The 22,486-nt window shown below is 32.1% G+C and overlaps 1 protein-coding gene and 1 long non-coding RNA gene across 29 annotated transcripts in view; one reads left to right on the forward strand and one right to left on the reverse strand.

Annotated features, from left to right (window-relative positions):
• Positions 1–22,486, forward strand: part of LOC107998497 (RYamide receptor-like) — a 102,175-nt gene that overhangs the window by 52,935 nt on the left and 26,754 nt on the right. For 14 of the 19 annotated variants that reach the window (XM_062081221.1, XM_062081220.1, XM_017057808.3 and 11 more), the window contains one exon: positions 5,437–5,471. The gene's annotated coding sequence lies outside the window, so the exon portion shown is untranslated. Of the gene's footprint in view, positions 1–5,436; positions 5,472–12,724; positions 13,028–13,384; positions 13,912–13,988; positions 14,045–15,679; positions 16,321–16,423; positions 22,235–22,486 lie in introns of those variants that run through there. The other 5 variants (XR_009831715.1, XR_009831716.1, XR_009831717.1 and 2 more) reach the window with 4 other exon arrangements.
• The window catches only part of LOC107998504 (uncharacterized), a 130,660-nt gene that overhangs the window by 27,997 nt on the left and 80,177 nt on the right, over positions 1–22,486 (reverse strand). Inside the window, exon 1 of one of the 10 annotated variants that reach the window (XR_009831720.1) lies at positions 9,496–9,895. The exons of the other annotated variants lie outside the window; for them this stretch is intronic. This is a non-coding gene — a long non-coding RNA (uncharacterized LOC107998504). Of the gene's footprint in view, positions 1–9,495; positions 9,896–22,486 lie in introns of those variants that run through there. 10 annotated transcript variants of the gene reach the window in all.

The following is a 22,486-nucleotide window of genomic DNA, read 5'->3' on the forward strand; positions in this document are numbered from 1 at the left end:
TGAATGGTTGGAAAGATGTTAAATATCTTTTTTCCCCTCTTAGTTGATTACTTTGACCAATGCTTTTGACTACGTTGTACTCTTTTAAAATCAGAACGATAGAAATATCTTTCATAATATCTTTAATGATTCTTAAAATTTTGCAATATTTTTTGAAGAATGGACATTGACTTAAAAAAAGATTAACTTGGCACAGTTAAAGTTTATAATGGATTATAGAGGATAGAATAATTTCAACTTTTAGAAATCAAAACAAAATCACGATTCATAATTTAGCAAGGTGGTAAGTAATTGCAGCACGCTAGATAGATTTTAAAGTTTGAAAGTTTGAAAGCCAAGTTTTCTTTTTTTAATGTCAGAACTATATAATATGGCATTAATCTCCAACCTCCAAAGGATACTTAGCGGAAATTGCTCAACGTCATCAAGAAATCGGTTTAAGGGGAAAAAGTGTACTATGGTTAATCCGTAAATATACGATTTTCTTAAGTAAACAATCTAATTAAACCGGTGTACGTTACGTGAGTACTGCATACTATAGTGGATAATGGAAACCTTAGCGAGATAAATGCGAAGGTACTCTCTTCTCTCTCTCTTGCACAAAATCCATCCGCTTCTAGCATAACCATTTTTACGTTCTATCGAAGCTTTTCCTTTATCAAATCGCGTGCATAATCCTCTAAAATCGTTCTTTCTAATCGAAAATATTAATTTTTTCTCTCTTTTTTTTTTATATGGACTTTAAAGGGGGGAAAATAAACGATCGATACGAACCACGTTACGTAATGGAAGATTAAATTTTTATGGTTTTCTCGTTATCGCATTTTGATGCAAGATAATAATCGGTACATTGTACTCTTTTTTTTTTTTTTTTTAAAAATCGACTAACATTCATAGCCATCAAAGACACATCGTAAAAACGAATCCTTTCCTAACATTGAAAGACGAGATATCCTTGGAATTTATCATTCCATCCCAATTACCAAACTGATCCTAATATTAACCGAAATCAACGTATTATTACCACGAAAACAAACTCGAGTGAAAAAAGAAAATACCAAAATAATACCTTTTTACATCAAATTTTCAAACAAAAGCCAAACGCCTTCAAACACGAGGAGATTAATATCTGCCCATCCTCGGCTGAAAAGATTTACTCTCCACTACTTATTATCCCCTTAAAAATTCCTCCTCGCTTCTTAAAAAATCTCGCGTCTGGTGAGGTGAAAAGAGGAATCTTAATTATTTACGGGACGGAAATGACTCGTGATCTCTAAGCAACTCTGAAGAAGCATTCTCTCGATCCGGGGATGTTTACATTTCCCGGTTGAACAGGGTCGTTGGAAGAGGAAGAAAAAGGAAAAAAAGAAACGAGAAAGGGTTCGAGACCGGGTTCCACGCCGGTCTGGACCTTCTATGGGCGGATATCGAGCGAGTCTACGGCTCGAAGAATCTCGAGTTTCCGGTCGAGCTCTCCTCGACTAGGAGAACGTTTACTCGAACGAGACGACGCCTTTGAAGCCCCTTTTCTAAACGGCTAATTAACGAGGTTGGCCGCCTCGTTTAAGTAGTATGCCCGCTTCTTTCGCGAGGCTTAACATCGCCGGCCGATACGTGCCTCGATTCCCTCGACAGGTGGTGTTTAATTATTTAAATACGCGATCATTTCGAGGGAATTTTTTTTTTTTTTTTTCGTAATCGGATAAATCGACAAAGAGTGGACAGTAACGAAGGAATTAACTCGTTTATCGAGAGTGATTCGATTTGAAAGGAGAAATTAATATTGATACAACTTTTCTGCAACGAGCTTATCTTGCCCATTCCCCTTAAGATGCGAGAGACAAAAAGGAAACAGTATTGAAAAAACGATTTACAAATGTAGACCGAGATTACATCTATGGAGGACAAGTTGGGAAAGGATGAACAAAAAAAAAAAAAAATTTACTTTATCTCACCGAGAGAAAATCCGATTTCCTTTCTTAAGGATTTCTTGCTCCCTGGCGAGAGGAAGGAGAGAAATAAAAGAGAATGGGAGAATCGTCTTATTTATAGTTAAATATTTATCGTATTATAAATTTTATCAAGCATTGTTAAAAAGAATTATATTCTTTTTTCCCATCAATTATCTTTATCAATTTGTAAATTAAAAATTGTCCTGAATCGAGCACACGTATTTTATTAATCGTTATTAATTGAAAGGGGAGGAAGGGTTTAATTTGCCGCAACAAAGAGACGTCAATTCCTTTGGATTATTTTCATTATTAAAAATTGTTGAAAGAGATTCGTTTTCTTAGATCGAGTGCAATTAACGAGGATCCTGTAAATTTAATTATTGAGTAGCTTAGTCGAGATGGAAAGACACGTTTTCGAAGTGTGCCATACTGTTAGGATTATAGTTAGTCGAAAGTTTGTTTTGGATTAGTTCACAGTTTACGATGCAGCTTAGCATAGAGTTTCTTTGCTCCTAAGTACGTAGTTTAAGCGAATTTTAGAGATTTAAAAGGGAACGACAAATCTTAATATCCTGTTTAGTTCCATCCTCTTTCCACTTCTCGGGGAGGGAAAAAGTCGATCATCGATCAAAGTCAAAACTCTGCGAAAATGCAACAATAGCGGAAAAAATAAAGCAACGAAAATTTTTCACTCTTCGTTTCCCTCCCAAGAATCACTCTTGATCGAAAAATTAGAAAACAAAATATTTCCATTCCGAATTTTCATATTCCACTCCTTAAGAAAAAATTCTCGAATAACTTGAAATTTTCAATATAATTTTTAATTTCCATCTCCATCTTTAAACCTTTTAATCCCACTCCAATAATTTCCACTGCATAATGAGAAAACGTGGGAAGAGTTCTCTCTTTTCTTTTTTTTTTTTTTTGATCACAGATGTGACAGCGGCGCGTGATACGTTATCAGAGGGACGGCAGGGTATATAGGATAGGAGCGAGACGAGATCTCGATTAAATTCACGATACGTGGCCACGGGAGAAAAGGGAGCAAACAGAGGTGAATTTATTACGTCTGTTCTAGGCGTTTGCTGTCCACTGTCCTCCAAGCAAACGGAGAAAATGACGGTGAAACGCGCATGCCTCGATTCACGGTCCGCGTAAATCTTACACCTGCGTGAAATCTGATTTCGAAATGTGGCGAGAGAAAGAGCGAGACCGTGCGCGCGCGCGAGAGAGAGAAAGAGAAAGAGAGAGAAATTTCATATAACTGGAACGTGCTTGTTATTTATGCGGGAAAGGAGGGAGGGGGTGTGTGCATTTGGCCTGCAAAAATCGATTTCTCCCGCGAGCCTATTATATACGGTGTATTTGAGCGAAAAGTATTGGAAATAATTATTCGAATGAAATAAATCGAAAGAATTGTTTTATACGCGAAATATTCGTTACTTGAAAATGGTTTATTAATTGTTTAAAATTTTATAAATCAATTTACAATACTTTGGATATTTCGTTTCCCTAGAATCGTTAAAGAAATATCCAAAGTTTAAATAAATGCGCTTACGAGGTTGGCAATTCTGGCCAGCTAGTGCCAACTAGCATCGAGGATGGTTGAAATTCTAGAGATAATCTAGGCGCACATCGAAACGATGAAATCATCGGTGAAAAACGTATTTCCAGCGATCCGAAATTACGGATTCTCCCGTTTGAACGAGTAGACGAGGCCCCCTAACCGATACAGGATAAGCAGAAACACGGTATAATGGAAATGATGGAATATTTAGATTGGCACGATGCATTATGCGCTATGAAATATTTATGCCGGAATTATGAAACATATTACGTGTCTGTAAGGATAAACAGTGTGACTCTTGAGATCGCTATTATGATAACGCGACAATGGCGAATTACGATGTATCATCTGTCAACAGTCGAACGTTATCTGCCGGTATCTGTAACAACGATCAAATGTCACTTTTATGTATTTTCCACTTATGGAACAAGATCATTTCTTTCCATACTTTAATTGAAAATGTATATATACAAATGTATATATATATATTAATTTGTAAGTAGTTTCAGGAATAATTAATGAGAATAATTCTATATTATTTATTGTTAGAGATCTGACTGAAATATCCTAGAAATATTTAATGGTATCGTGATGGTATCAAATGTCCCATTTCTTTTCATTTCACTGGTAGATATATAGTAATAATTTTGGTGGAATATACAATATATCAAACTATATTTATTTATATTTCCAAGTGAGAATAATTCTAGGGTATTATTTATATCAGTAGAGATCTGATTGAAATATTTAATGGGATATCGCGATACCATAGATCGTTAATCAAAACATTTGTAATTACACTAATGTTTGAATATCGAGTTTCACTCGCCATTATATCTAATCGCTATATCGTGATTTTAATCCACGATTTTGAAGCGATGTCGTAAAACTCGTATTTTAAGTGGAAAAGCTTTTAACGCAATTTTCGTAAGTTATCATAAATCGAAGTTGGAAGTTATCTCCTGTATTGTGCACGATCCTCGTAAAGATGGAGTAAACGTCAGAGGAATGCCAAGAAAACGGTTCTGGAAGCTCTGAGAAGATGGAGGAGAGAAGGAGAGAGAGAGAGAGAGAGATAGATTAAGATGATAAAGATATTTTTTTCTGGAAAAGTCAAAAGGCAAAAAAGTAAAGTTCGGATTACGAGAATCCACCAATGGAAGTGATAGCAATTAACTGTTGTACATTAAAAAGAAAATAGTCTCGCTTGTTTAAAACTTAAGAAAAGGTGAATATCTTCGTCAGAGTATCTAATTTGGACTGCTACTAATTTATGGTTATTCGAGCTTGAAAATAAGGAAATGAATTTTTTTGGACGAATTTATAGAATAATTTCATACTATATTTTCATCTTTGATAAAAATCAACCCCATGGGGATAAAATTACCCATTTTTTTTTCAATAAACAGGCTAAAATTGACTCAACAGGAGACGATTCGGCTATAAATTAAATCCTCCACCCTCCATCCAGTGCCATCCAATGGCCGTTCATTCAAAGAGATAAGTGACACTATTTTTTGGACGAAATCCAGACGATTCCGGAGGATTCTTTATTACCGAATTTCATACGTGACCTTTCGTCGCTTCCCGTTCGAATCTTAACCACCACCCTCCCCTCCAAATTTCATACACCATCCTCCTTATCTATCGCATTATCTTTTTATCTCATCACTCGGGAAGAAACGTCGAATTTTCAAGAAAAATCAAATCTCTCTTCTTTCCTTTTCCAAATTTCGAATTTAAGGGAAACGTGTAAAATTCCTATTAGAATAGGAATAGATTTTCCAAAACTGCAACGTTTATCTCGAGGGAAATATATTTTGGCGGGAAATTCGAATCTCTTTTCAAATATATATATATATAATAATGAAAATATTTTCTTCGAATTTTATCAAAGCTTCCCGTTTTCTGTTACAGAAACTGGAGTACCGAAATACATGCAGCTCGTGAACGTAAGTTCTATTTATCCTTCATATTTAATTACATTATAAGTGTATCTCGGTTGAAAAGCGTCCATTTATCACGCGCGTGTGAATCGCGCGGCTCGATAATACGTTAATGACACGGTGTACGAAGAACGAATTGGATAATTACGTTATCTCTATCAGCGGTTAATGACGATTATCGTGATAAATTAGGGGAAATTAGCCAGGCTGGTGAACCTGGTAATTTTATAACGCCAGCCTCGATATTCTAATTCTATTCTTATCGCGCTCAACATTTATCGAATATACCTTTTTTAATAACAATGTAATCCCGATTAGTAGATTGAAAAGGGGGATGGAGATAAAATTCATGAGAATTTTCATTTCCATATTCGATTACGTGAAGGGTTATTAAAAGGAGTTTTGATTCAGTTTGAACAGGTGTGCCGGATGCAAATTTTTGGAGAAGCAGCGATTATCCTAGACCTTCTTTCTTTTTTAATTTTATCCTACTTTGAGCAATCAGGCTCATTAAAAATCGTCGATCTGATTCTTTAACTCGTTCACAGCGACTTTAGTCGCAACCATTGTCATTGAGCTACGTTTCCTTCGATCAATAGAATTAAAATTAACTCTTGGTAAAATTATTTAACTGCGTATTATTCGTAACGATTCACAATCTCGAGCAATTCCAAGCAATATATATATATATTATTATTATCATTTATCTATTATTCACATTAATTAATTTAATATTAATTTTATTAGTATAAAATATAATGATTACATATTAAAAAATATGAATAATAAGTTTATTTATTACAAATTAATTTCAAGCTTAACTCGTTGATTTTCGCAATCTCTTCTTTTCCCTGGACCGAATAAAAGGGAGAAAAAGGTCGGACGACTTGTTCGGCGACAAAATGGAGTATTTTCGCGGGCGCCTTTCACTCGCAGACGCACACGTTGGGAAATATACTATGGCGGAGATATGTAAATCGCGGGGAGAAAGGTGGGACGAGCGTAGGGAATACTTCACTCTGATGCACTTCTCCCGTGAAACGTATGTTTGCATTTCGTATGGCGCGAATTATTGCCTCGTGTTTTTTGATATATCGCGCGCCGTTCTCGTGATAATACGTGTACATGAGAAACGATACCTGATAGCGAAAATTGCAATGACCCACAAACTGGAGAACGGAATATATATATATATATTAGCGGCGAGGAAAGATATTTTGAAAGTGAATGGAAAACGATATTTAACGATGAAATATGATACACTTTTGCCGAAAAAATTATCTCCCCGATTCGAATTACACGAAAAGTAAAAATATTTATTTTAATTATGATAATTATTTTGATCATAATTATTTTATTTGGTAATAAAATTATTTTAATATATAATTATTTTAATTGGGTAACAAGAGGGAATTCAAGAAAGGATTGACACAGCTTTCGGATCGTTGACATTGTGCTGTACCGAATGTTTCAATTTCGCATCTCTCCAAGTATACGTAAGTTAGTCGTTACGTGCATAAACTCGGGAAAGATTAATGCGTAGCACGTTTCGACTCGTTTACATCAGTGAACCATACGTTACGACATGTTAAACACGAGCGTGGTGTTAACAGCGCGTCCACGATATCCGTCCAATTCATAAATTATTAATGGCTGCCTGTAAACCAACTGGCTCGAATCGTTAGCCGGTGATTAAACGGATCGAGGGATCTGAAACTTGAGAAAATTCGCGATTCTTTGCGTGCAGCAACGTATTCCTCTCCACTTAATCGATTCGATGCTTCTCCATTGGATTAGTTTTCTTTTTAATTCGTCGTTAATAACAATGAACCTGATTAAAATCAAAACCTAACCTAAAAAATATTTTTCTTAGTAACTTGTCTCTATTAGAATAATAATAGCGTAATAAAAGATAAAAGAGAGATCGATGATCGTTTTGTAAATAATTATTTATATGTGATAAGCGAGACCTATCTCGTACATTTAATATGAGAGAAATGGGATAATAATAACGGATAATAATAACTTTAAATACAAAAAAAAAATATTCGATTCAGATATATATTCGAAAAATCAATTTTTGCTCGAATAACGACTAATAGTGGCGCCAGGTTATTATGATAAACGAGGCTCGAAAACGAGGTTTAACCGGGCTGATAATTACTATTCCATACCACGCACGATTCAATTTTGGCCACTCGAAATTCACCGCGTGTTACTAGCCATCTGTTCATCCGGAAGACAACCAATTTGCAGTGCCATTGACCATGTAACCCAGTCTGACAAATTAAGTTGGAAAAATCTAACGAAATTCTATTCTGTACGAAATGAACATATCTCTAGGTGACAAGAATTTTTATGCAATACAAATGTTTTTTTTTTTCGCGAACCACTTACAGAATTGATTTCAGGTTTTTATATATATTCATTTTTTTCTTCATATTAGAAAGATAATAAACGACTATTGACAACACTTCGAATCGTCGAATTATAATTAATTGCAATATTTTATTAAAATTGACGCGATAAATTGACGTAGAAATATTTTTACAATAATCTTTGACTTTATTATTATTATTATTTTAAATAACAACGTTGTTCATTTGCATGTTTGATTATTAAAAGTAATAGTAATTCAATTTGTAGAAATTGGATAGAACGGATGGAAATTCGAATGTTGAAACACGTAACCGGAAATAAAAGATCGATATAAATTCACTGATATTTTTCAACAATTTATAATATTTTATTTCCAACGAAACAAAATATTTTGGTTTTAGAAAAATATTACGAAAATGTACACCGGATGAATATTTTAGAAATTAAAAGTTAAAAAAAAGAAATTAAAGACAAATATTCTTTGTTATTCAAATTTTACGACATGCAAAGTTCAATTACCAATTTACAGTTCATTACACTGTAAAGAGAATTTCCACGGAAATTCAACGACTGATGGATCCTCTTCCTACGCGATTACGCGAAAGGTCGAATGGATATTTTTGCCCCCTGTTGCGTACAGATAACGTTTCAATAGGAATCCAATAAAGATTCGATATTTTTTATTATAACCGAAAACCTTTTTTTCTTTTTTATTAATAAACTGTCATTCGATTCGACGATAACAGTCTATAAGAATATCTTGATTTTATTAAATACTTTTTTATGAATATTGGATTAATCGATTCTTTTATGATAGAAAAATATACGATAAAATGTAGAACTTTGTTAAATAAGAGTGTATCGTATGGAAGCACGAAAACTTTAAATTTTAATCAGAAAAGAGAGAAAGATAAAACTGTGCTAAGAAAAGTGGACTTGATAAAATTCAGATAATAATTAATGTAACTAAGTGTTAAGATAAAAGTTAGTGCTAGAGAAGTAAGAGAAGTGGATTTGATAAAGTCCAAGTAATGGTTAGTGTAATTGAAAATTCAGATAATATTTTTAGAGAAATAAGAAAAGTGGACCTGATAAAGTCCATATAATGATTGGTATAATTGGAAAAAAATAATATATGATAAAATAAATAATCATTTGTAAAATTTATATTTTATCTGGTTTACAGATATATATATATATATAAAACTGCAAATGATTGAGATTTAAAATTTATTTTTTTCCAGAAAAAAGAGAGAAATATTTAAAAATTATTAATTTTTCTTTAATAAAATTAAATTATGAATAAAAGTTATTATGAATTTCATTATTAATTTCTATTTGCAGAGATTCAGAATCAATCAGTGTAAGTCACATTTTCTGAATCTTACTTAAAATGAAAATTTAAATAATAAAGAAATTTTTGAATTATGCAAGTAATTTTCAGAAAATATTACTGATTGGTTTTTGAATTTTCTATTTATATATAATTTTTTTTCCTGTTAGGTCAAGAATATTTATTTCAAAGAAACAATTCGTTTTTTTACAACTTTTCTTTTCGCTTGCATTTTCCTTTTCCGGGATAAGAAAATGGCGAACCTTTCTTTGTTACCTAATAGTTCCCAAGAGAAATTGAAAGAAAATGTTGCGTTACCGGTTAGAAAAGACGAAAATTATTATTCCCAGGATCAGTGGCCTCATCCTTTCACTTGCAAATGCAGCCAAAGTTCAAGAATCCCTGCTTTCTGTTTATGTTCGCGTATTCATATTCAATCGGCAACTTTATCACATTCGAGTCGCGAGACACTCGCACTTCGTGGCCTTAACTTCCTTCGAGACGTAATTATGCGCATATTTAATTCGGAAGGTGGAAAAATGTGAACGTGGCTTGAAATCCGCGCGAAAATGGAAATCTTTAACCATGAACAAGTTTGCCGGACGAAATTCTCAATTTTCAATACGTGACATCACACTATTTGAAAGTAGTAAAAGAGAAAAAAAACTAACTGCGGAAAAACTAACACGACGCGACTACCACGCCGCCTACTAAGACACTTGTGTTAAGGTACGTTTTCAAGCGTATTAAATATCACGATTTTCATTATTATATTATTATATATATATATATATATATATTATATATATAACAAATTCAATGATATAATAATGTAACGAGGAAAAAAATTTATGATATTTAGTATTGTGGCCAAAAAAATAAAAATTCACTGTCGCGTGAAAATTTATTTTAACATATATATTCCGTTAGACGGCGTAGTAATCGCATCGTGTTAATACCTTTTCTGTTAACTTTTCCCCCCTCTATTATTTTCAAACGAGAATAAGTGAAATGAGAATAACATATACCGAAGATCTAGAATCTCCATTGAAATTAATTATAAATATTGGTACTTATTCGTTTTCGCTTCGTTTCAACATTCGTTTTGTGATTGTTTTTTAACAAAGGGAATTAAATATTATAGAAAAAATTTATTTTATAATAATAAAAAAATAAATTTCTTATATTTGTCTTATTTATATGAATGAATACGTATGTGAATATTAATTTTTCACTCGTGATATTAATAATTTAAAAATCAAATTGACTAGCTTCAGGTTTTTAATTTTTGCAATTATTAACATTAATACGATAAAATTAACATTAGTTTAACTAACCGATCAATTTGATTGATTTAAATTTTTTTTATTCCCGCAGTTATTAAAAATGTACAGATATTTTTCTAAAATTAACATAATTATGTGCATATAATTTGGAAATAAAAAAATGCGAATGAAGACAGATGTTAAGATTTGGAATCAATGAGAACAGAAAACTTTTATCATTAATGTGAATATCGGCTCGTTTTCGCTTTTTTTTAAGGTTCTGAAGTCGTGTGTTTTATAATTAATATAATTTCTTCGAAAAGTCGTTAATCGAAATGTGATTTGAAAGGTCACAGTGTGCTATGTAAAATTTACATTGTAGATGTATAATGTTTCAAGAAAAGTGAAATGAGACGTGAATAATCTGACTTGTTCGATGTGTCTGTGCATAATATATATATATATATATAGATTAGCTAATAAATCATTTTCTATTTAACTGGAATCACTATTTGGCATATCTGTCATTCATCTAGAAGATATAATTAAATTTAAATTAGATTAATAATCTTTCTACGATATAAGATTCTTGAGAACAATGGACAGTAATCAACTTCTGTCAAGAATAGAGCACATGGTTCATTTAATATCTAATTTCCGGCTACTTGGCAAATTTCACAATCTTGCGTGCCAAATCTCGTCTCGAATAACTTCACCTGGAAGCCATACTTGATCAGGATTTAACGTAATATGCACGAGGTAAGTTTCATATTTCAACCGCATAAAGAGTTTTGTGAATTCGACTATCAATTTATTATTTCTACCTTATTTGTGGTAATTTCTTTAAAATTTTCACCTGCACAACTCCGTTTATATACATTTTGATCATATTTTTGGCTCGTATGATTCGTAAATTTTAATGTTTTCGCAAATTACGGAAACGATCGATTGCCTAATGATCCAACTCTCTAGGTTATTCATAGAGTGTGATTAAACTATTATCCATCCTTTATAGGAGTGGTGTTCTATTTCTTTTGCGCAATTGTAATGGAAAATGTGATGGAAAAACCTTTGAACAACAGGAAAAAAATAAATTTTATACAGATAATTCAACATAAAGATATCGAGAGACGTGAAATTGATAAAAATTCATATACAAAGAGAAAATCTAATATTATAAAAGAAAGTAATAATTTGATAAAATAAATTAAAATAATAATAAATAAACACAACGATGATATTATTTATCTTCCAAGAGAAAAATTAGCAAATGTTGTTGCAACATAAATATTATTACCAAACATTTCAATAATTTATTTAATAAATGAATTTACATTGCTAATTTTATTTATCTATTTTTTTTAAATTCTCGTAAGTATCGTCATTAAAAATCTATCAAAGCTTCTAAATATTTAAAGAAAGAATCGTATATATAAATAGATAGATATTATGAAAGAAATGATGAAACATAATATTCTTCTCTTGTGCATTAAATTCTCTTCGACAGCCTTTTCACAGTTACGTAAACTGGTTTTCAAAATGTTTCTCATTCAATGAATAAAATTTCCATTTAATTAACGACAATTATGTACATTTAAATTTTACTAGAAAATAAGAACAAGTTACGGAAAGTTTCTAATTTTGAAATTTCAATGGGAAAAAAAATGTTATTTCATTAACCGAATATTGGATTATATATTGCACAGAAAAATCTTTGAAAATAACTATTCGGAGAGTCAAATTGTATTACGAATTTATTAAAACAAAAATAATCACTTGGGGATTTAAAATAAATTAGATAAAGCCAAGCCAAGCTAAAAATATTTTTCACTATTGGAAAAGGTACAAAATTTTATTCGAGAAACACATCAAATGTTAGTTTTACGTGGAAAAGAAAAATTTGATACAATTTTGACAGTGTTATATCGAAAATTAAACGACCCAATTTCTAACCATCAGAGAAAGTAAAAAATTTCATTCGAGGAACACGTCAAACGTTATTTTTTTTTATTACAAAAAAATGGAATAATATTTTACACGTCGCTACGTCAAAAATCTAAAAGAATCTAAATCTAAAAATCTCCTAACACCACACTTATTATCCAAAAAAGTTTTGAAAGAAATTTCAAAAATCACGCATTGCTGAACGATAAAATAATATATCCTGTCAAATGACAAAGTTTTAGACAAATTAAAAAATTAAAAATTGTTTTAACTTTTAATTTTTTTTTTGTCTAAAGTAATTACTGAATAAATATTAATTAAAAAATTCTTCGTTTCAGAAATATTGTTACTTTCAAAAACTTTTCAACGTCATTCTACATCGCTACCAGAAAAAGTAAAAAAAAAAAAAAAAAAAAGGCTTCATGCGAGGAACACGTAAAATACTATTTTTAAAAGGAAAAAAAAAAAAAGGCAGACTCGACACACTCTGAAATACTCACAGACACAATCACGAAAATCCTAATAGAATGTCCAAGGCTAAACCGTTTGGAAAGTTTCGGTAGCAATATCCCTATACGGTATTAGTAAAGAGCAAGCGAAGTCCATCAGCATCGACCCACACCATAACTTCCGCAACGAAGGTACAAATATACGTATATACGAAATGAAAAAAAAGAAAAAAAAAAAGGAAAGAAGGAAAAGAAAATCTAGCGTCGAGTTCCATCCATTTTCCCTTCATTCAGGAACTCGTGTCCATTGGGAACAAAATACGAGCCATTGAGAAGGCTGCCCTGTCACCCGTATTTGTATCGCGTGCCAATCCTTTTAGTCGATAGATTGATTTCGTGAGGGTCGTTGTCGTCCACGTTAGTAATCCACGACTACTGAACTGGAAGGGAATTGGCGTGTGAGATTCTATTTCCTTGTTTCTTTTTGGTAAAAAAAAAAAATCATTTTCCTATGAATATCTAAATTTGGACTAGTCGATCATTCTTCAGATTGTCCTCGTCGATCAATTTTTATTTCATCTTCTTCTCATTATACTCGTCAACGTTATCATCATCATCATCATCGTAATTTTTCTGATAAAAGAAAGAAAGGAGATCAACGGATATGATAGAAGAAAGGACGGTTGAATAATTCGATGCAAAGAGAAGGAAGCTTTAATCTTCTTTATGAAAATGAGGTTTACGTTTGAACAGCAAAATGACGGACTCCATGGGAATCAAGAAATCGTTACCTTGCTGATGTCAATTTAGCCAGGCCGTAACCATTCTTCTCTGACGCAGTAAAAGTGACAAATGAAGCGAAAAACTGGAACGTCCGCTTGTTTTGTACTGGCAGTTTTCTCTGGTGAGACTTAAAGTTCCACATGGACTGTACTGAACGTGCTCTTTGTATCGTGACATTTTATTTGTGCGATATTAGAGATGAAATATCATTGAGGATACGTAGTACCATTCACGTTCTTTCTGTTTTCTTTCTGAACTTGTTTTCAGAGAGAAAGATGCAACTGGTAACAAGTGTTAGTATTTGATATGATTTAAAGTGATTGTTTTATCAAGAATTATTGAAATATAGTAATTATATTTATTATTGCAGAATCTGAATGGATAAGAGACGTTACTTAGAAGATATTCCTTCAAAATTTATTTATAGTAAGATTGGATTATGATAATTCAATTCCTCCAATATTAATCTATTAATAGGAAGAGTGAATAATAAATCAATATATCAACACAGCTGCCTTGACATAATGAAACGTGCTTCTGAATAGATGAATTCCAAGATACAAAGTCTTTGTCAAGTTAGATATAGCTTTGGCTATACACTTTACCTTGAGCGATGCTTTGAATATAACTGGATTAAGATTAAAATATCCAATCTAGCACATTCGATTGATCGTGACAGTTACATTTCTTTTACATATATTATAATTTCATGACTATTCATGAATTTGTTGCTTATACGCAACAGTTCATTTTCGTTTAAAATCTTCAATAATTTTTGATCCATGAATTTGAAATCGTAACGCTCAACATTCTGATATTTATTCTTATATTTCAAAATGCCGATCTCATTGTATTTATTATCGATTAATTTCGAATTTATATCGAATAAGAATTTTTCGATAATCGATACTTTCTACCATTATATTAGGATTTTATCGATCGAGCAAGCATCGAAATTTATACGAGATTTAAGTTGCACGATAATATTAACCGCTTAACGTTCAACACGCCTACAACAAGAGAGAATTATACGTGTTCGCGAGAATTCACGGGCTTATATCATTTACTCGCTTTAAATATTGATCCGTGGCTCTGATATTTTTCACGGAAGTGTATGCAAATTTATGCTAAAAATACGCACGATCGTTATTTTTACGAAACTTTTGCGAACAATTTACACTTTATCCATGAATACAAATTTCAATTTTCTTTCAAAATAACACGTTCGTTCGTCCGCTTTCAATTGATCATAATTCAAAAATTAAAATATTCGATATTTTTATAATCAAAAATATTAAATCGGATTCTGATAAGACAATTCTGATAAATTATTTTAAATTACAAATTACAAAATGAAAAAAGAGAAAGTAATTATTTTCACTTGTTTCCTTAAAAAAAAAGTTAATAGGAGCATATTTTTTTCCCGAGCACGTTTTAAATTCACGTTTCTATATATAGCATCCGATAGTTATCGCGGACAATTAACGATATTTCCCTCGCATTTTTATGCGTTCGATCCACGAGGCACCGTTTGCACAAGGATCCAGGTTAATTGCCGATCGTGAAATGCACGCTATCAATAACGATTACAAATCCGAGAGTGTTTATCGAGCTAATTAGTATCGCATACTTGGCGCACAGCCAATTTTTAAAGGGTGATAAAACGGAATGATCACAATTAGTTCCGGTAATTGAGTGTTTACAATATCGACGGTTCATTGATGCGCTTCTCTCTCCCTTCGTCGGGGTATTGAATGTTAAGCGGCGTGTAAAATTATTTGAATATTTTTCCCCCTTTTGAAAATATTGATAAATGATTCATAATGTTACCAATGTGGGAGAAGAGTATATAAAAAAAAAAAAGTAGAAAAAGTAAATTAATTGATTTATACAGGACTGATTGCTACTAAATTTTAGGGAAAATCCTGTGGTAAAAGATTGGTAATTGCAAGAAATGTGATTGAATTCGATTATTACACTCTTCAACTTAATTTATCTTACAACTTGATTTATACTACTTATAAACATCTAATACCAAATTTTGCTTCGTAATTATTACAGATTTCAATATTCTGTTTTCAAAAAAAGAAAAGAAAGAGAGAAGAGGCGAATAAAGGTTTACACGAAGTGAAAAATGATTAAAAGTCGAATTACAAAAAGAGCTTGCGTATTATGCTCCTTGCAATTCCCCCATAAAAAATGAAAAAAAGGAGAAAAGAGAGAGGCGAAGCAAAGAAGAAGTGCATAGGGGTATAAGAAGCAAACTCTCTTATAGGTCAATGGATCCAGGGGGAAGGTTCGAGTGCTTAAGGAAGCCAAGAAACCGGTAGGATTATAATACCGGGTGAAAAGATCCTTAACAAACGTCGTAAAACGGGTAGTCTTGAATTTCTGGCTAAAGAAAGAACCGGTTCCAGCCTCTTCTGATGAATGTAATTAAACGTTAAAGTATTGCACTTACGCGTTTGTACTTGAAATGCGGACGGGGACGAAAGCAATTAGAAACGAAGGGAAAAGAAAAAAAAAAGAAGAAGAAGAAAGAAGGAAAGGAAAGGAAAAGGGCTCGCGTGGCGTCGATGGCTAAAAAATAGGGCTGTGCAACAGAGCAGAAAATATCGAGAATTGTTTCAGAGCAGCAACGACAAAAATTAAAAGAGCAATCTTAAAATCTACTGCAGATACAAAATATAAACATAATGGGGGTTGGTATCGACATTTGTCGTATCGTTACGTATTTGATGCTTTATAAAGATATGTTTTGATAGATACGTGGTTTATCCAACTTTTTTTCTTTCTTCTTTTTAGCAACCATGTTACAATGTATAACCATGGAATGGAAGAAAATACGAGGTCTAATTTTCAAAATGGCATATGAGATTTCATCTCTAATGGGATTAGACATGCCCCGATAGACCTCTTGTTAATAATGCTAGAAGAATCGTAACAATATCCCCATCTTTGGGGATATAAATTACTTTGGGACGTATTATCTTAATAGAAGGGGACTCGAGAATTTTTATAACAGCGTTTCTCATTCTTCCACTTTATAACTTAAACCTAGACTTGGATATATATATTAAAATTATGTATATTTGGACGCGGTTCAAATGTGTTTCGAACAGTTTGGAATAGTTGAGAGAAAGAATTCTTGTATACTTTTGTTCTACGACCCATTAAAAATCGAATACGCATAAATTCAAATTATTCGAATTAATTTCCATTTTTATGAGAAGAATTATTTTATATAAATTTTGTATTTAAAAGCGAGTCTATATTTTCAATGATTGTTTAACATTTGTGCAACATTGTGACGTGAGCAAGAGATGACAGGAAAACGGAAATCCCTTTCGTGCCGGGAAGCCATATTCTCTTCATACAAGGAGGATATGTACTATTGCGTGTGAAAGGCATAACAATACTGTATAGAATCTACATATTGTGCGGCTTCGCATTATAGTGTTTTATTTTTCTTATAGAAATATCAAGCTCCAAGTGAAATAGTAACATTGATGATAATAATTGCAAACGCACACTTTCCGTTCATTCCATCTTATTATTATCCTTATTTTAAATAATTACAAATTTTACATTAATAACCGAGATAAGGATACAAGTTTATAGGCCATAATGAAATTATATGTTTTATATACCTGTGTCTATACATGATGCATTATGTCGTGATATGCACAATTTATATTTTAAGAATAAGTTAGAGCAAAGATAACGGTAATTACGATTTTGTAAGAAAATTTTCTAGCTTGACACGTATAATTTTTTATAATTTCTCCTATAATTTATTACCTGATCTCATCAGAGATTTGTCTGCCAATTCATGGAAAATTAATTTTCTTTTCCAAGTACGGTTACACTTGTGAATAAGAAACGTATCAGATTAGATTATAATCAATTATGTTAGCAACTTATAGATGATTTTCTTTAATATTTGAATACTTATCATGGTCGAGAACAAAGTAACGAATACTTATTTATTATCCAATAAAAATTCATTATTTAAACTACTCTGAATGAAATCTTTCTTTTTAATAATTTCAGAAATAAATTCGCTACGTAGACTTCAAGAATCAAAATTACAGGTAGGAATGAATATTCGTGCAATTTCATAGAATTAAATATTACTTTATTGAAAAAAAATAAATAATCGAGTATCAAAAAATAGACTTATATCGAGTATCGAGATCTTGTCGACAAAGACACGTTTCGTACGTTTTTAATCCCAATGATTTCTCCATTTTTTATTCCAGTTAATTACTTATTTAATAAAAAATACGAATGAAAAAAAGGATTAAAAAAAAAATATTTAAACGCGACATCGAGATAATTTCTCCGCATTAACTTCCTCCGTTTCTTATTATGCACTTCGAGGCTCGAGATTAAGCGTTATCATTCCCCGTTTCGAAGTTCCACACATTGGAACGACCAATTAACGAAAGTTTATGGGTAACCTGTATCCTGAAGCCACTCGAACGCTCGTGGGAGGGTTCAATTTATTTCGAGATTCTCGACCGCGTTTTTCACCGAGACTGTCCTCTCATTTGCATCGTGGAAGCATCGTGCTGTTCCTGGTGGGGGGCAATAGGTGCCCCTTCGACGTCAGGAGCGGCTGAAGTTAGGGGCGACTACGTTTATTATACGTATAAAAATATATATTATCATTCTTTTTTTTTTTATACGAAAAAATAAATTATTTCGATACAGTGAAAATATGAAATAGCATACGTGATGTTCGATTGTAATAATTGACGAATTCGTGAAATAAAGATAAGCAAGAAGAGTAAACCGATTTATTTCACTGAAATTGAATGCTGATAATTATCTTTGCTATATATATTAATCTCGTGCTTACTCGTATAATAAACTATTGATCTCGAAAGAAATATTTTTTCTTTAAGGATCTTTGTTTCATTTTATAAAAATTAATATTTCATTTGAGTTATAATCATTATAGCGTTCAAAACTACGTGTAATGAAATAAAACATTGCATATCTAAGTTCTTGATTAAATAATATCGAATTAAGAAATCAGGTTAGAGGATATTATTTTGAAGAAAGGAATTTTTTGGAATCAATCTAGGTACAGCACTGAAACTCTCAGCTCACCCGCTAAGAAAGCAACCCTCATTACCGTGAGTGTTTTAGATTTCTTCGACTGAAATAATTATCGTGCGCTTCTTTACTATCATATCGAATTACAAATATGCAAAAATGGTGGATGCATTGAAGGATAAAGGACGATCTCGTCAATAATGAGACTTGGATCGTGTCGAATCATTTATTTTTATCTCGAAATTTTATTAACGAAATTCCAATCGATCAAAATAATGGATATTACCTATTGTTAAATGACGTATTACTGTATGTATGGGATATCTTCAAGTCTAGAGACAAAAACAAATATCGGTTAAAATTTATCGAGTTACAAGTAATTGAAATTTGCATTGGATGGAGAGCTATCTCACTTTAATGAAAACTCAAATTGCTCGTAATTTAATAAATTTTAATTGATATTTTCTTTTTTAGGTTAAATTTTGTATTTCTTTCCTTTACTCGATTTTGTCTGAAAAATTCACGAAATATTAATACTTTGCATATTATTCTTTTATAATTATAACAACATGCAATGGTATTTATTGTTATAATTAGTAGCGATATTAATTTTATTTAAATTATGCTTTTCCTAGATTCCTAGATTGTAGATTTTAGGATAATTTTTAGATAATTCATAATTTATTTGCAATGTATTTGCTAAAGATCTTAATTGAGAATAATTAAGAGTAATAAAATTAATTTAATAACGTGGATATAATTATAATATATAAAATTTTCATTATCATATTACATATAAATCAACACTCTTATTCTGATGCATTGTTCTACACAATATTTTAATTATATTCCTTAACTCGCTTATTTATATATTCGAGATCCAGTTTTAAATATGTTACATGAATTATAATAGAGAGAAATAATTTTTTTTAACGTAAGAAAATAAATTTTCATATACGATTATGATTATTTTATTCGATTATTATGTTGAATTAACACACGAAAATATTTTCACGCAATTTCAGATAATTTCAAAAACGAATAATTGCGAGAAAAATAAATTTTTCCTAAAAAATTAAATCCGCACAATCGTAATAATATTATAATTGTTATTCATAACCTAAAACGTCTAAAACACTTTGAATTAATTTTGAATTCTATACATTGTGAATGAAAGAAATTAAGAAATATATAATTTTGTAAATCGAAATCAAATAATTCAAATACGTAACAAAAAAGAAATATTAATAAAAGAAAGGACGTAAAAATAAATATCGTAACACGAACGATCACGCGCAATATGTCAAATTCACGACATCCATGGCCTACTGGCTGCGAATTGCGAAATGGGAAAAGAAGGTCACGTTTCCGGGGTTACCGACCGTAACACGAGAATCCACTAAAAGTGAGCGGGCCATTTAAAATTCTATTATTTATTTATTATTATCATTTCCATGCACGCTTGTAAATTACAAATTATCGTTGCAAATAAAATTGTCGGAATGTAATATGAAAGGAATAAAAGAAAATTAAAAAAGATATCGAGGTCGAAATAACGAAGAATATTTTAAAGCGAAGCGTATAAAAATAAAAAAAGATTGAAAAGAAACGAGAAAATAGTGAAAAGGCATAAAATTGATAATACCTATTTTCAGGGCTAATATTGTCATACCGTGTTTTATAGTATCCCCGACCGATAAATCAGAATTTATGTCCAATTTTACGTGGTAAAGCTGCGGTATAAAATAGATCGTGGCATGGCTATAAATTGCAAGATAGAGAGAGAGAGACATAGAGAAAGAGAAGAAAAGAAAAAAAAATAAAAATTGGCAAACAATATTTTCTCGTGAACAAGGATCCGCTTTCGAAAAACTACAATTTTAAAGTATCGAATCGAGGAGGTCCAAACATTCTCCTCGTTTTCCTTTCAACAGGTTGCTAGTTGTTCATGCTCACTATACAACACACGCGTCTTTGTTGTACCAGGAGTAGATTTCACGATTTTTCCTCACCGTTTCGGCAAATTGCTTCTTGAAATTGGCCCATAAGAAAAGATAAACGACAGTTGGCCTTTGATCCATTTCATTGCAATAAAGATATCCATACATCTCGTTACATCCGTTTACATATAGACGATAATGAAAGATAAATTATCAAAAATTATCAGAATTTCATTCACTTTTCATTTTCAATCGAGATTATCGTTGGTCGAATAAAATTTCTATCGCGAACAACACGATCGAACGAAAGATTCTCCTCGTTTTTTCCACCGCAATAATTTTCTTCCTTCTTTTTTCATCACGTACATTTACACGCAGACTTTAAATCACTCATTCGAAAACGCGAACCGCTTTCACAACTTAATATTATACAATAAATATATATTACAATAACACATTCGATACAGTGGTAATTGTCCACGGTACGATTTATTGGGCAACGCAATATTGCCATAAAACGTCACGTGACGGCCGCAATAACTATAACCAACCAATGAAACTTCATCCGTTCACGAACACTTGCGAAACTTTCGCGCATGCACACGTAGCACACGATCTTGTACATATACGATCAAACGCGTGTGCAACTACCCACCCACGCACAGAAATTCGAATCGTGGAAACGTCGTATACGAAAGTTGGCTAATTTCACGCGGACGCGTTCACAGCAATGGCGGATTCACACCGCCATGATAGAATTCGAAATCACGCACGCGGAGAGAATCCCTGACGAGCAGGCCAATCATAATCGCTTCGACCTATACCGAATACAGATCAGCCGTGTTAGAGGTGTCGTCTTCTTCGAGTTTTCTTTCGAAAAATGGATTTTTTTTCATTTTTTCTTTCTCTCTTCGGAAATTAATCTAACTAGATCGCTCGTCACGGGACGAGCAGGAGTGGATGTACGTGCACGAGAGCGGAAATCTAACTTTGCCTCGGGCCTCGAACAGATTTCCTAGATTTGTGGAGAATAATTTTAATTTTTAAACTCGAGGATAATTTTTAAACTCGATGCTCAAGAAAATGCGAATTTTCCTTCAAAGATGGAAATAAATGACGCGAATTCGGATTTTGTATCGAAATAATTGTCTTATTCAACAGCCAAAGATTTGAAACTCTTTTCAATCACGTTGTGCGTGGAAATGTTTTCAACGAATATAGAAACAATTATCTTATTCTTCGTTGCACTTTTTTCTGTAGAATCCAAGATAAAAAAAAAAATCGTTAAATCAAACGTGACACGATCCTCGCTAAATCGAGAGCCTCGTTAATTTATATCAAACGAAACCCACGAAGATCGGCCCCGGAAACCTCGCACTCCAATCTTGGAGGAAATCGATTTCCATTTGTCGCCGCATTCTTCAACACCGTTACCAACTTCTTCCATGAATTTATCAAGCCCGTATCTCACCGAGAAACCAGTAAAACGTCTCTTAATTATCGATAATTCCCAAACTTTCCAATTATCCTTCCAACCATATAATTTGCCCAAACTTTTAAAATTATTACCGATCCATTTCTCGTTTCCAAAAAAAAAAAAAAAAAAAAATAACTCGTATAAAATTGCAAAAATTTTTTTTTCTAATCTTTCTCCATATTTCAGCGTTGATTAAATCCCAAAAACACGACGATCGACTCTTTTCGTCGATGATAATTAGAAAATTTTCGCATCCAAAAAAATAATAATCTCCTCTCCCACTCTTTTCCCGCCCTCTCCACGTTTTCCTTTCTCGTCGCAGGAAAAAAAAAGAAAAATTTCATTCGCATCGCATCCCCGTTTACCGTTCGAATAATCAAATCTGGG

This window comes from Apis cerana, linkage group LG11 (assembly GCF_029169275.1).
Source record: "Apis cerana isolate GH-2021 linkage group LG11, AcerK_1.0, whole genome shotgun sequence".
NCBI classification, from domain to species: Eukaryota; Metazoa; Arthropoda; class Insecta; order Hymenoptera; family Apidae; genus Apis; species Apis cerana.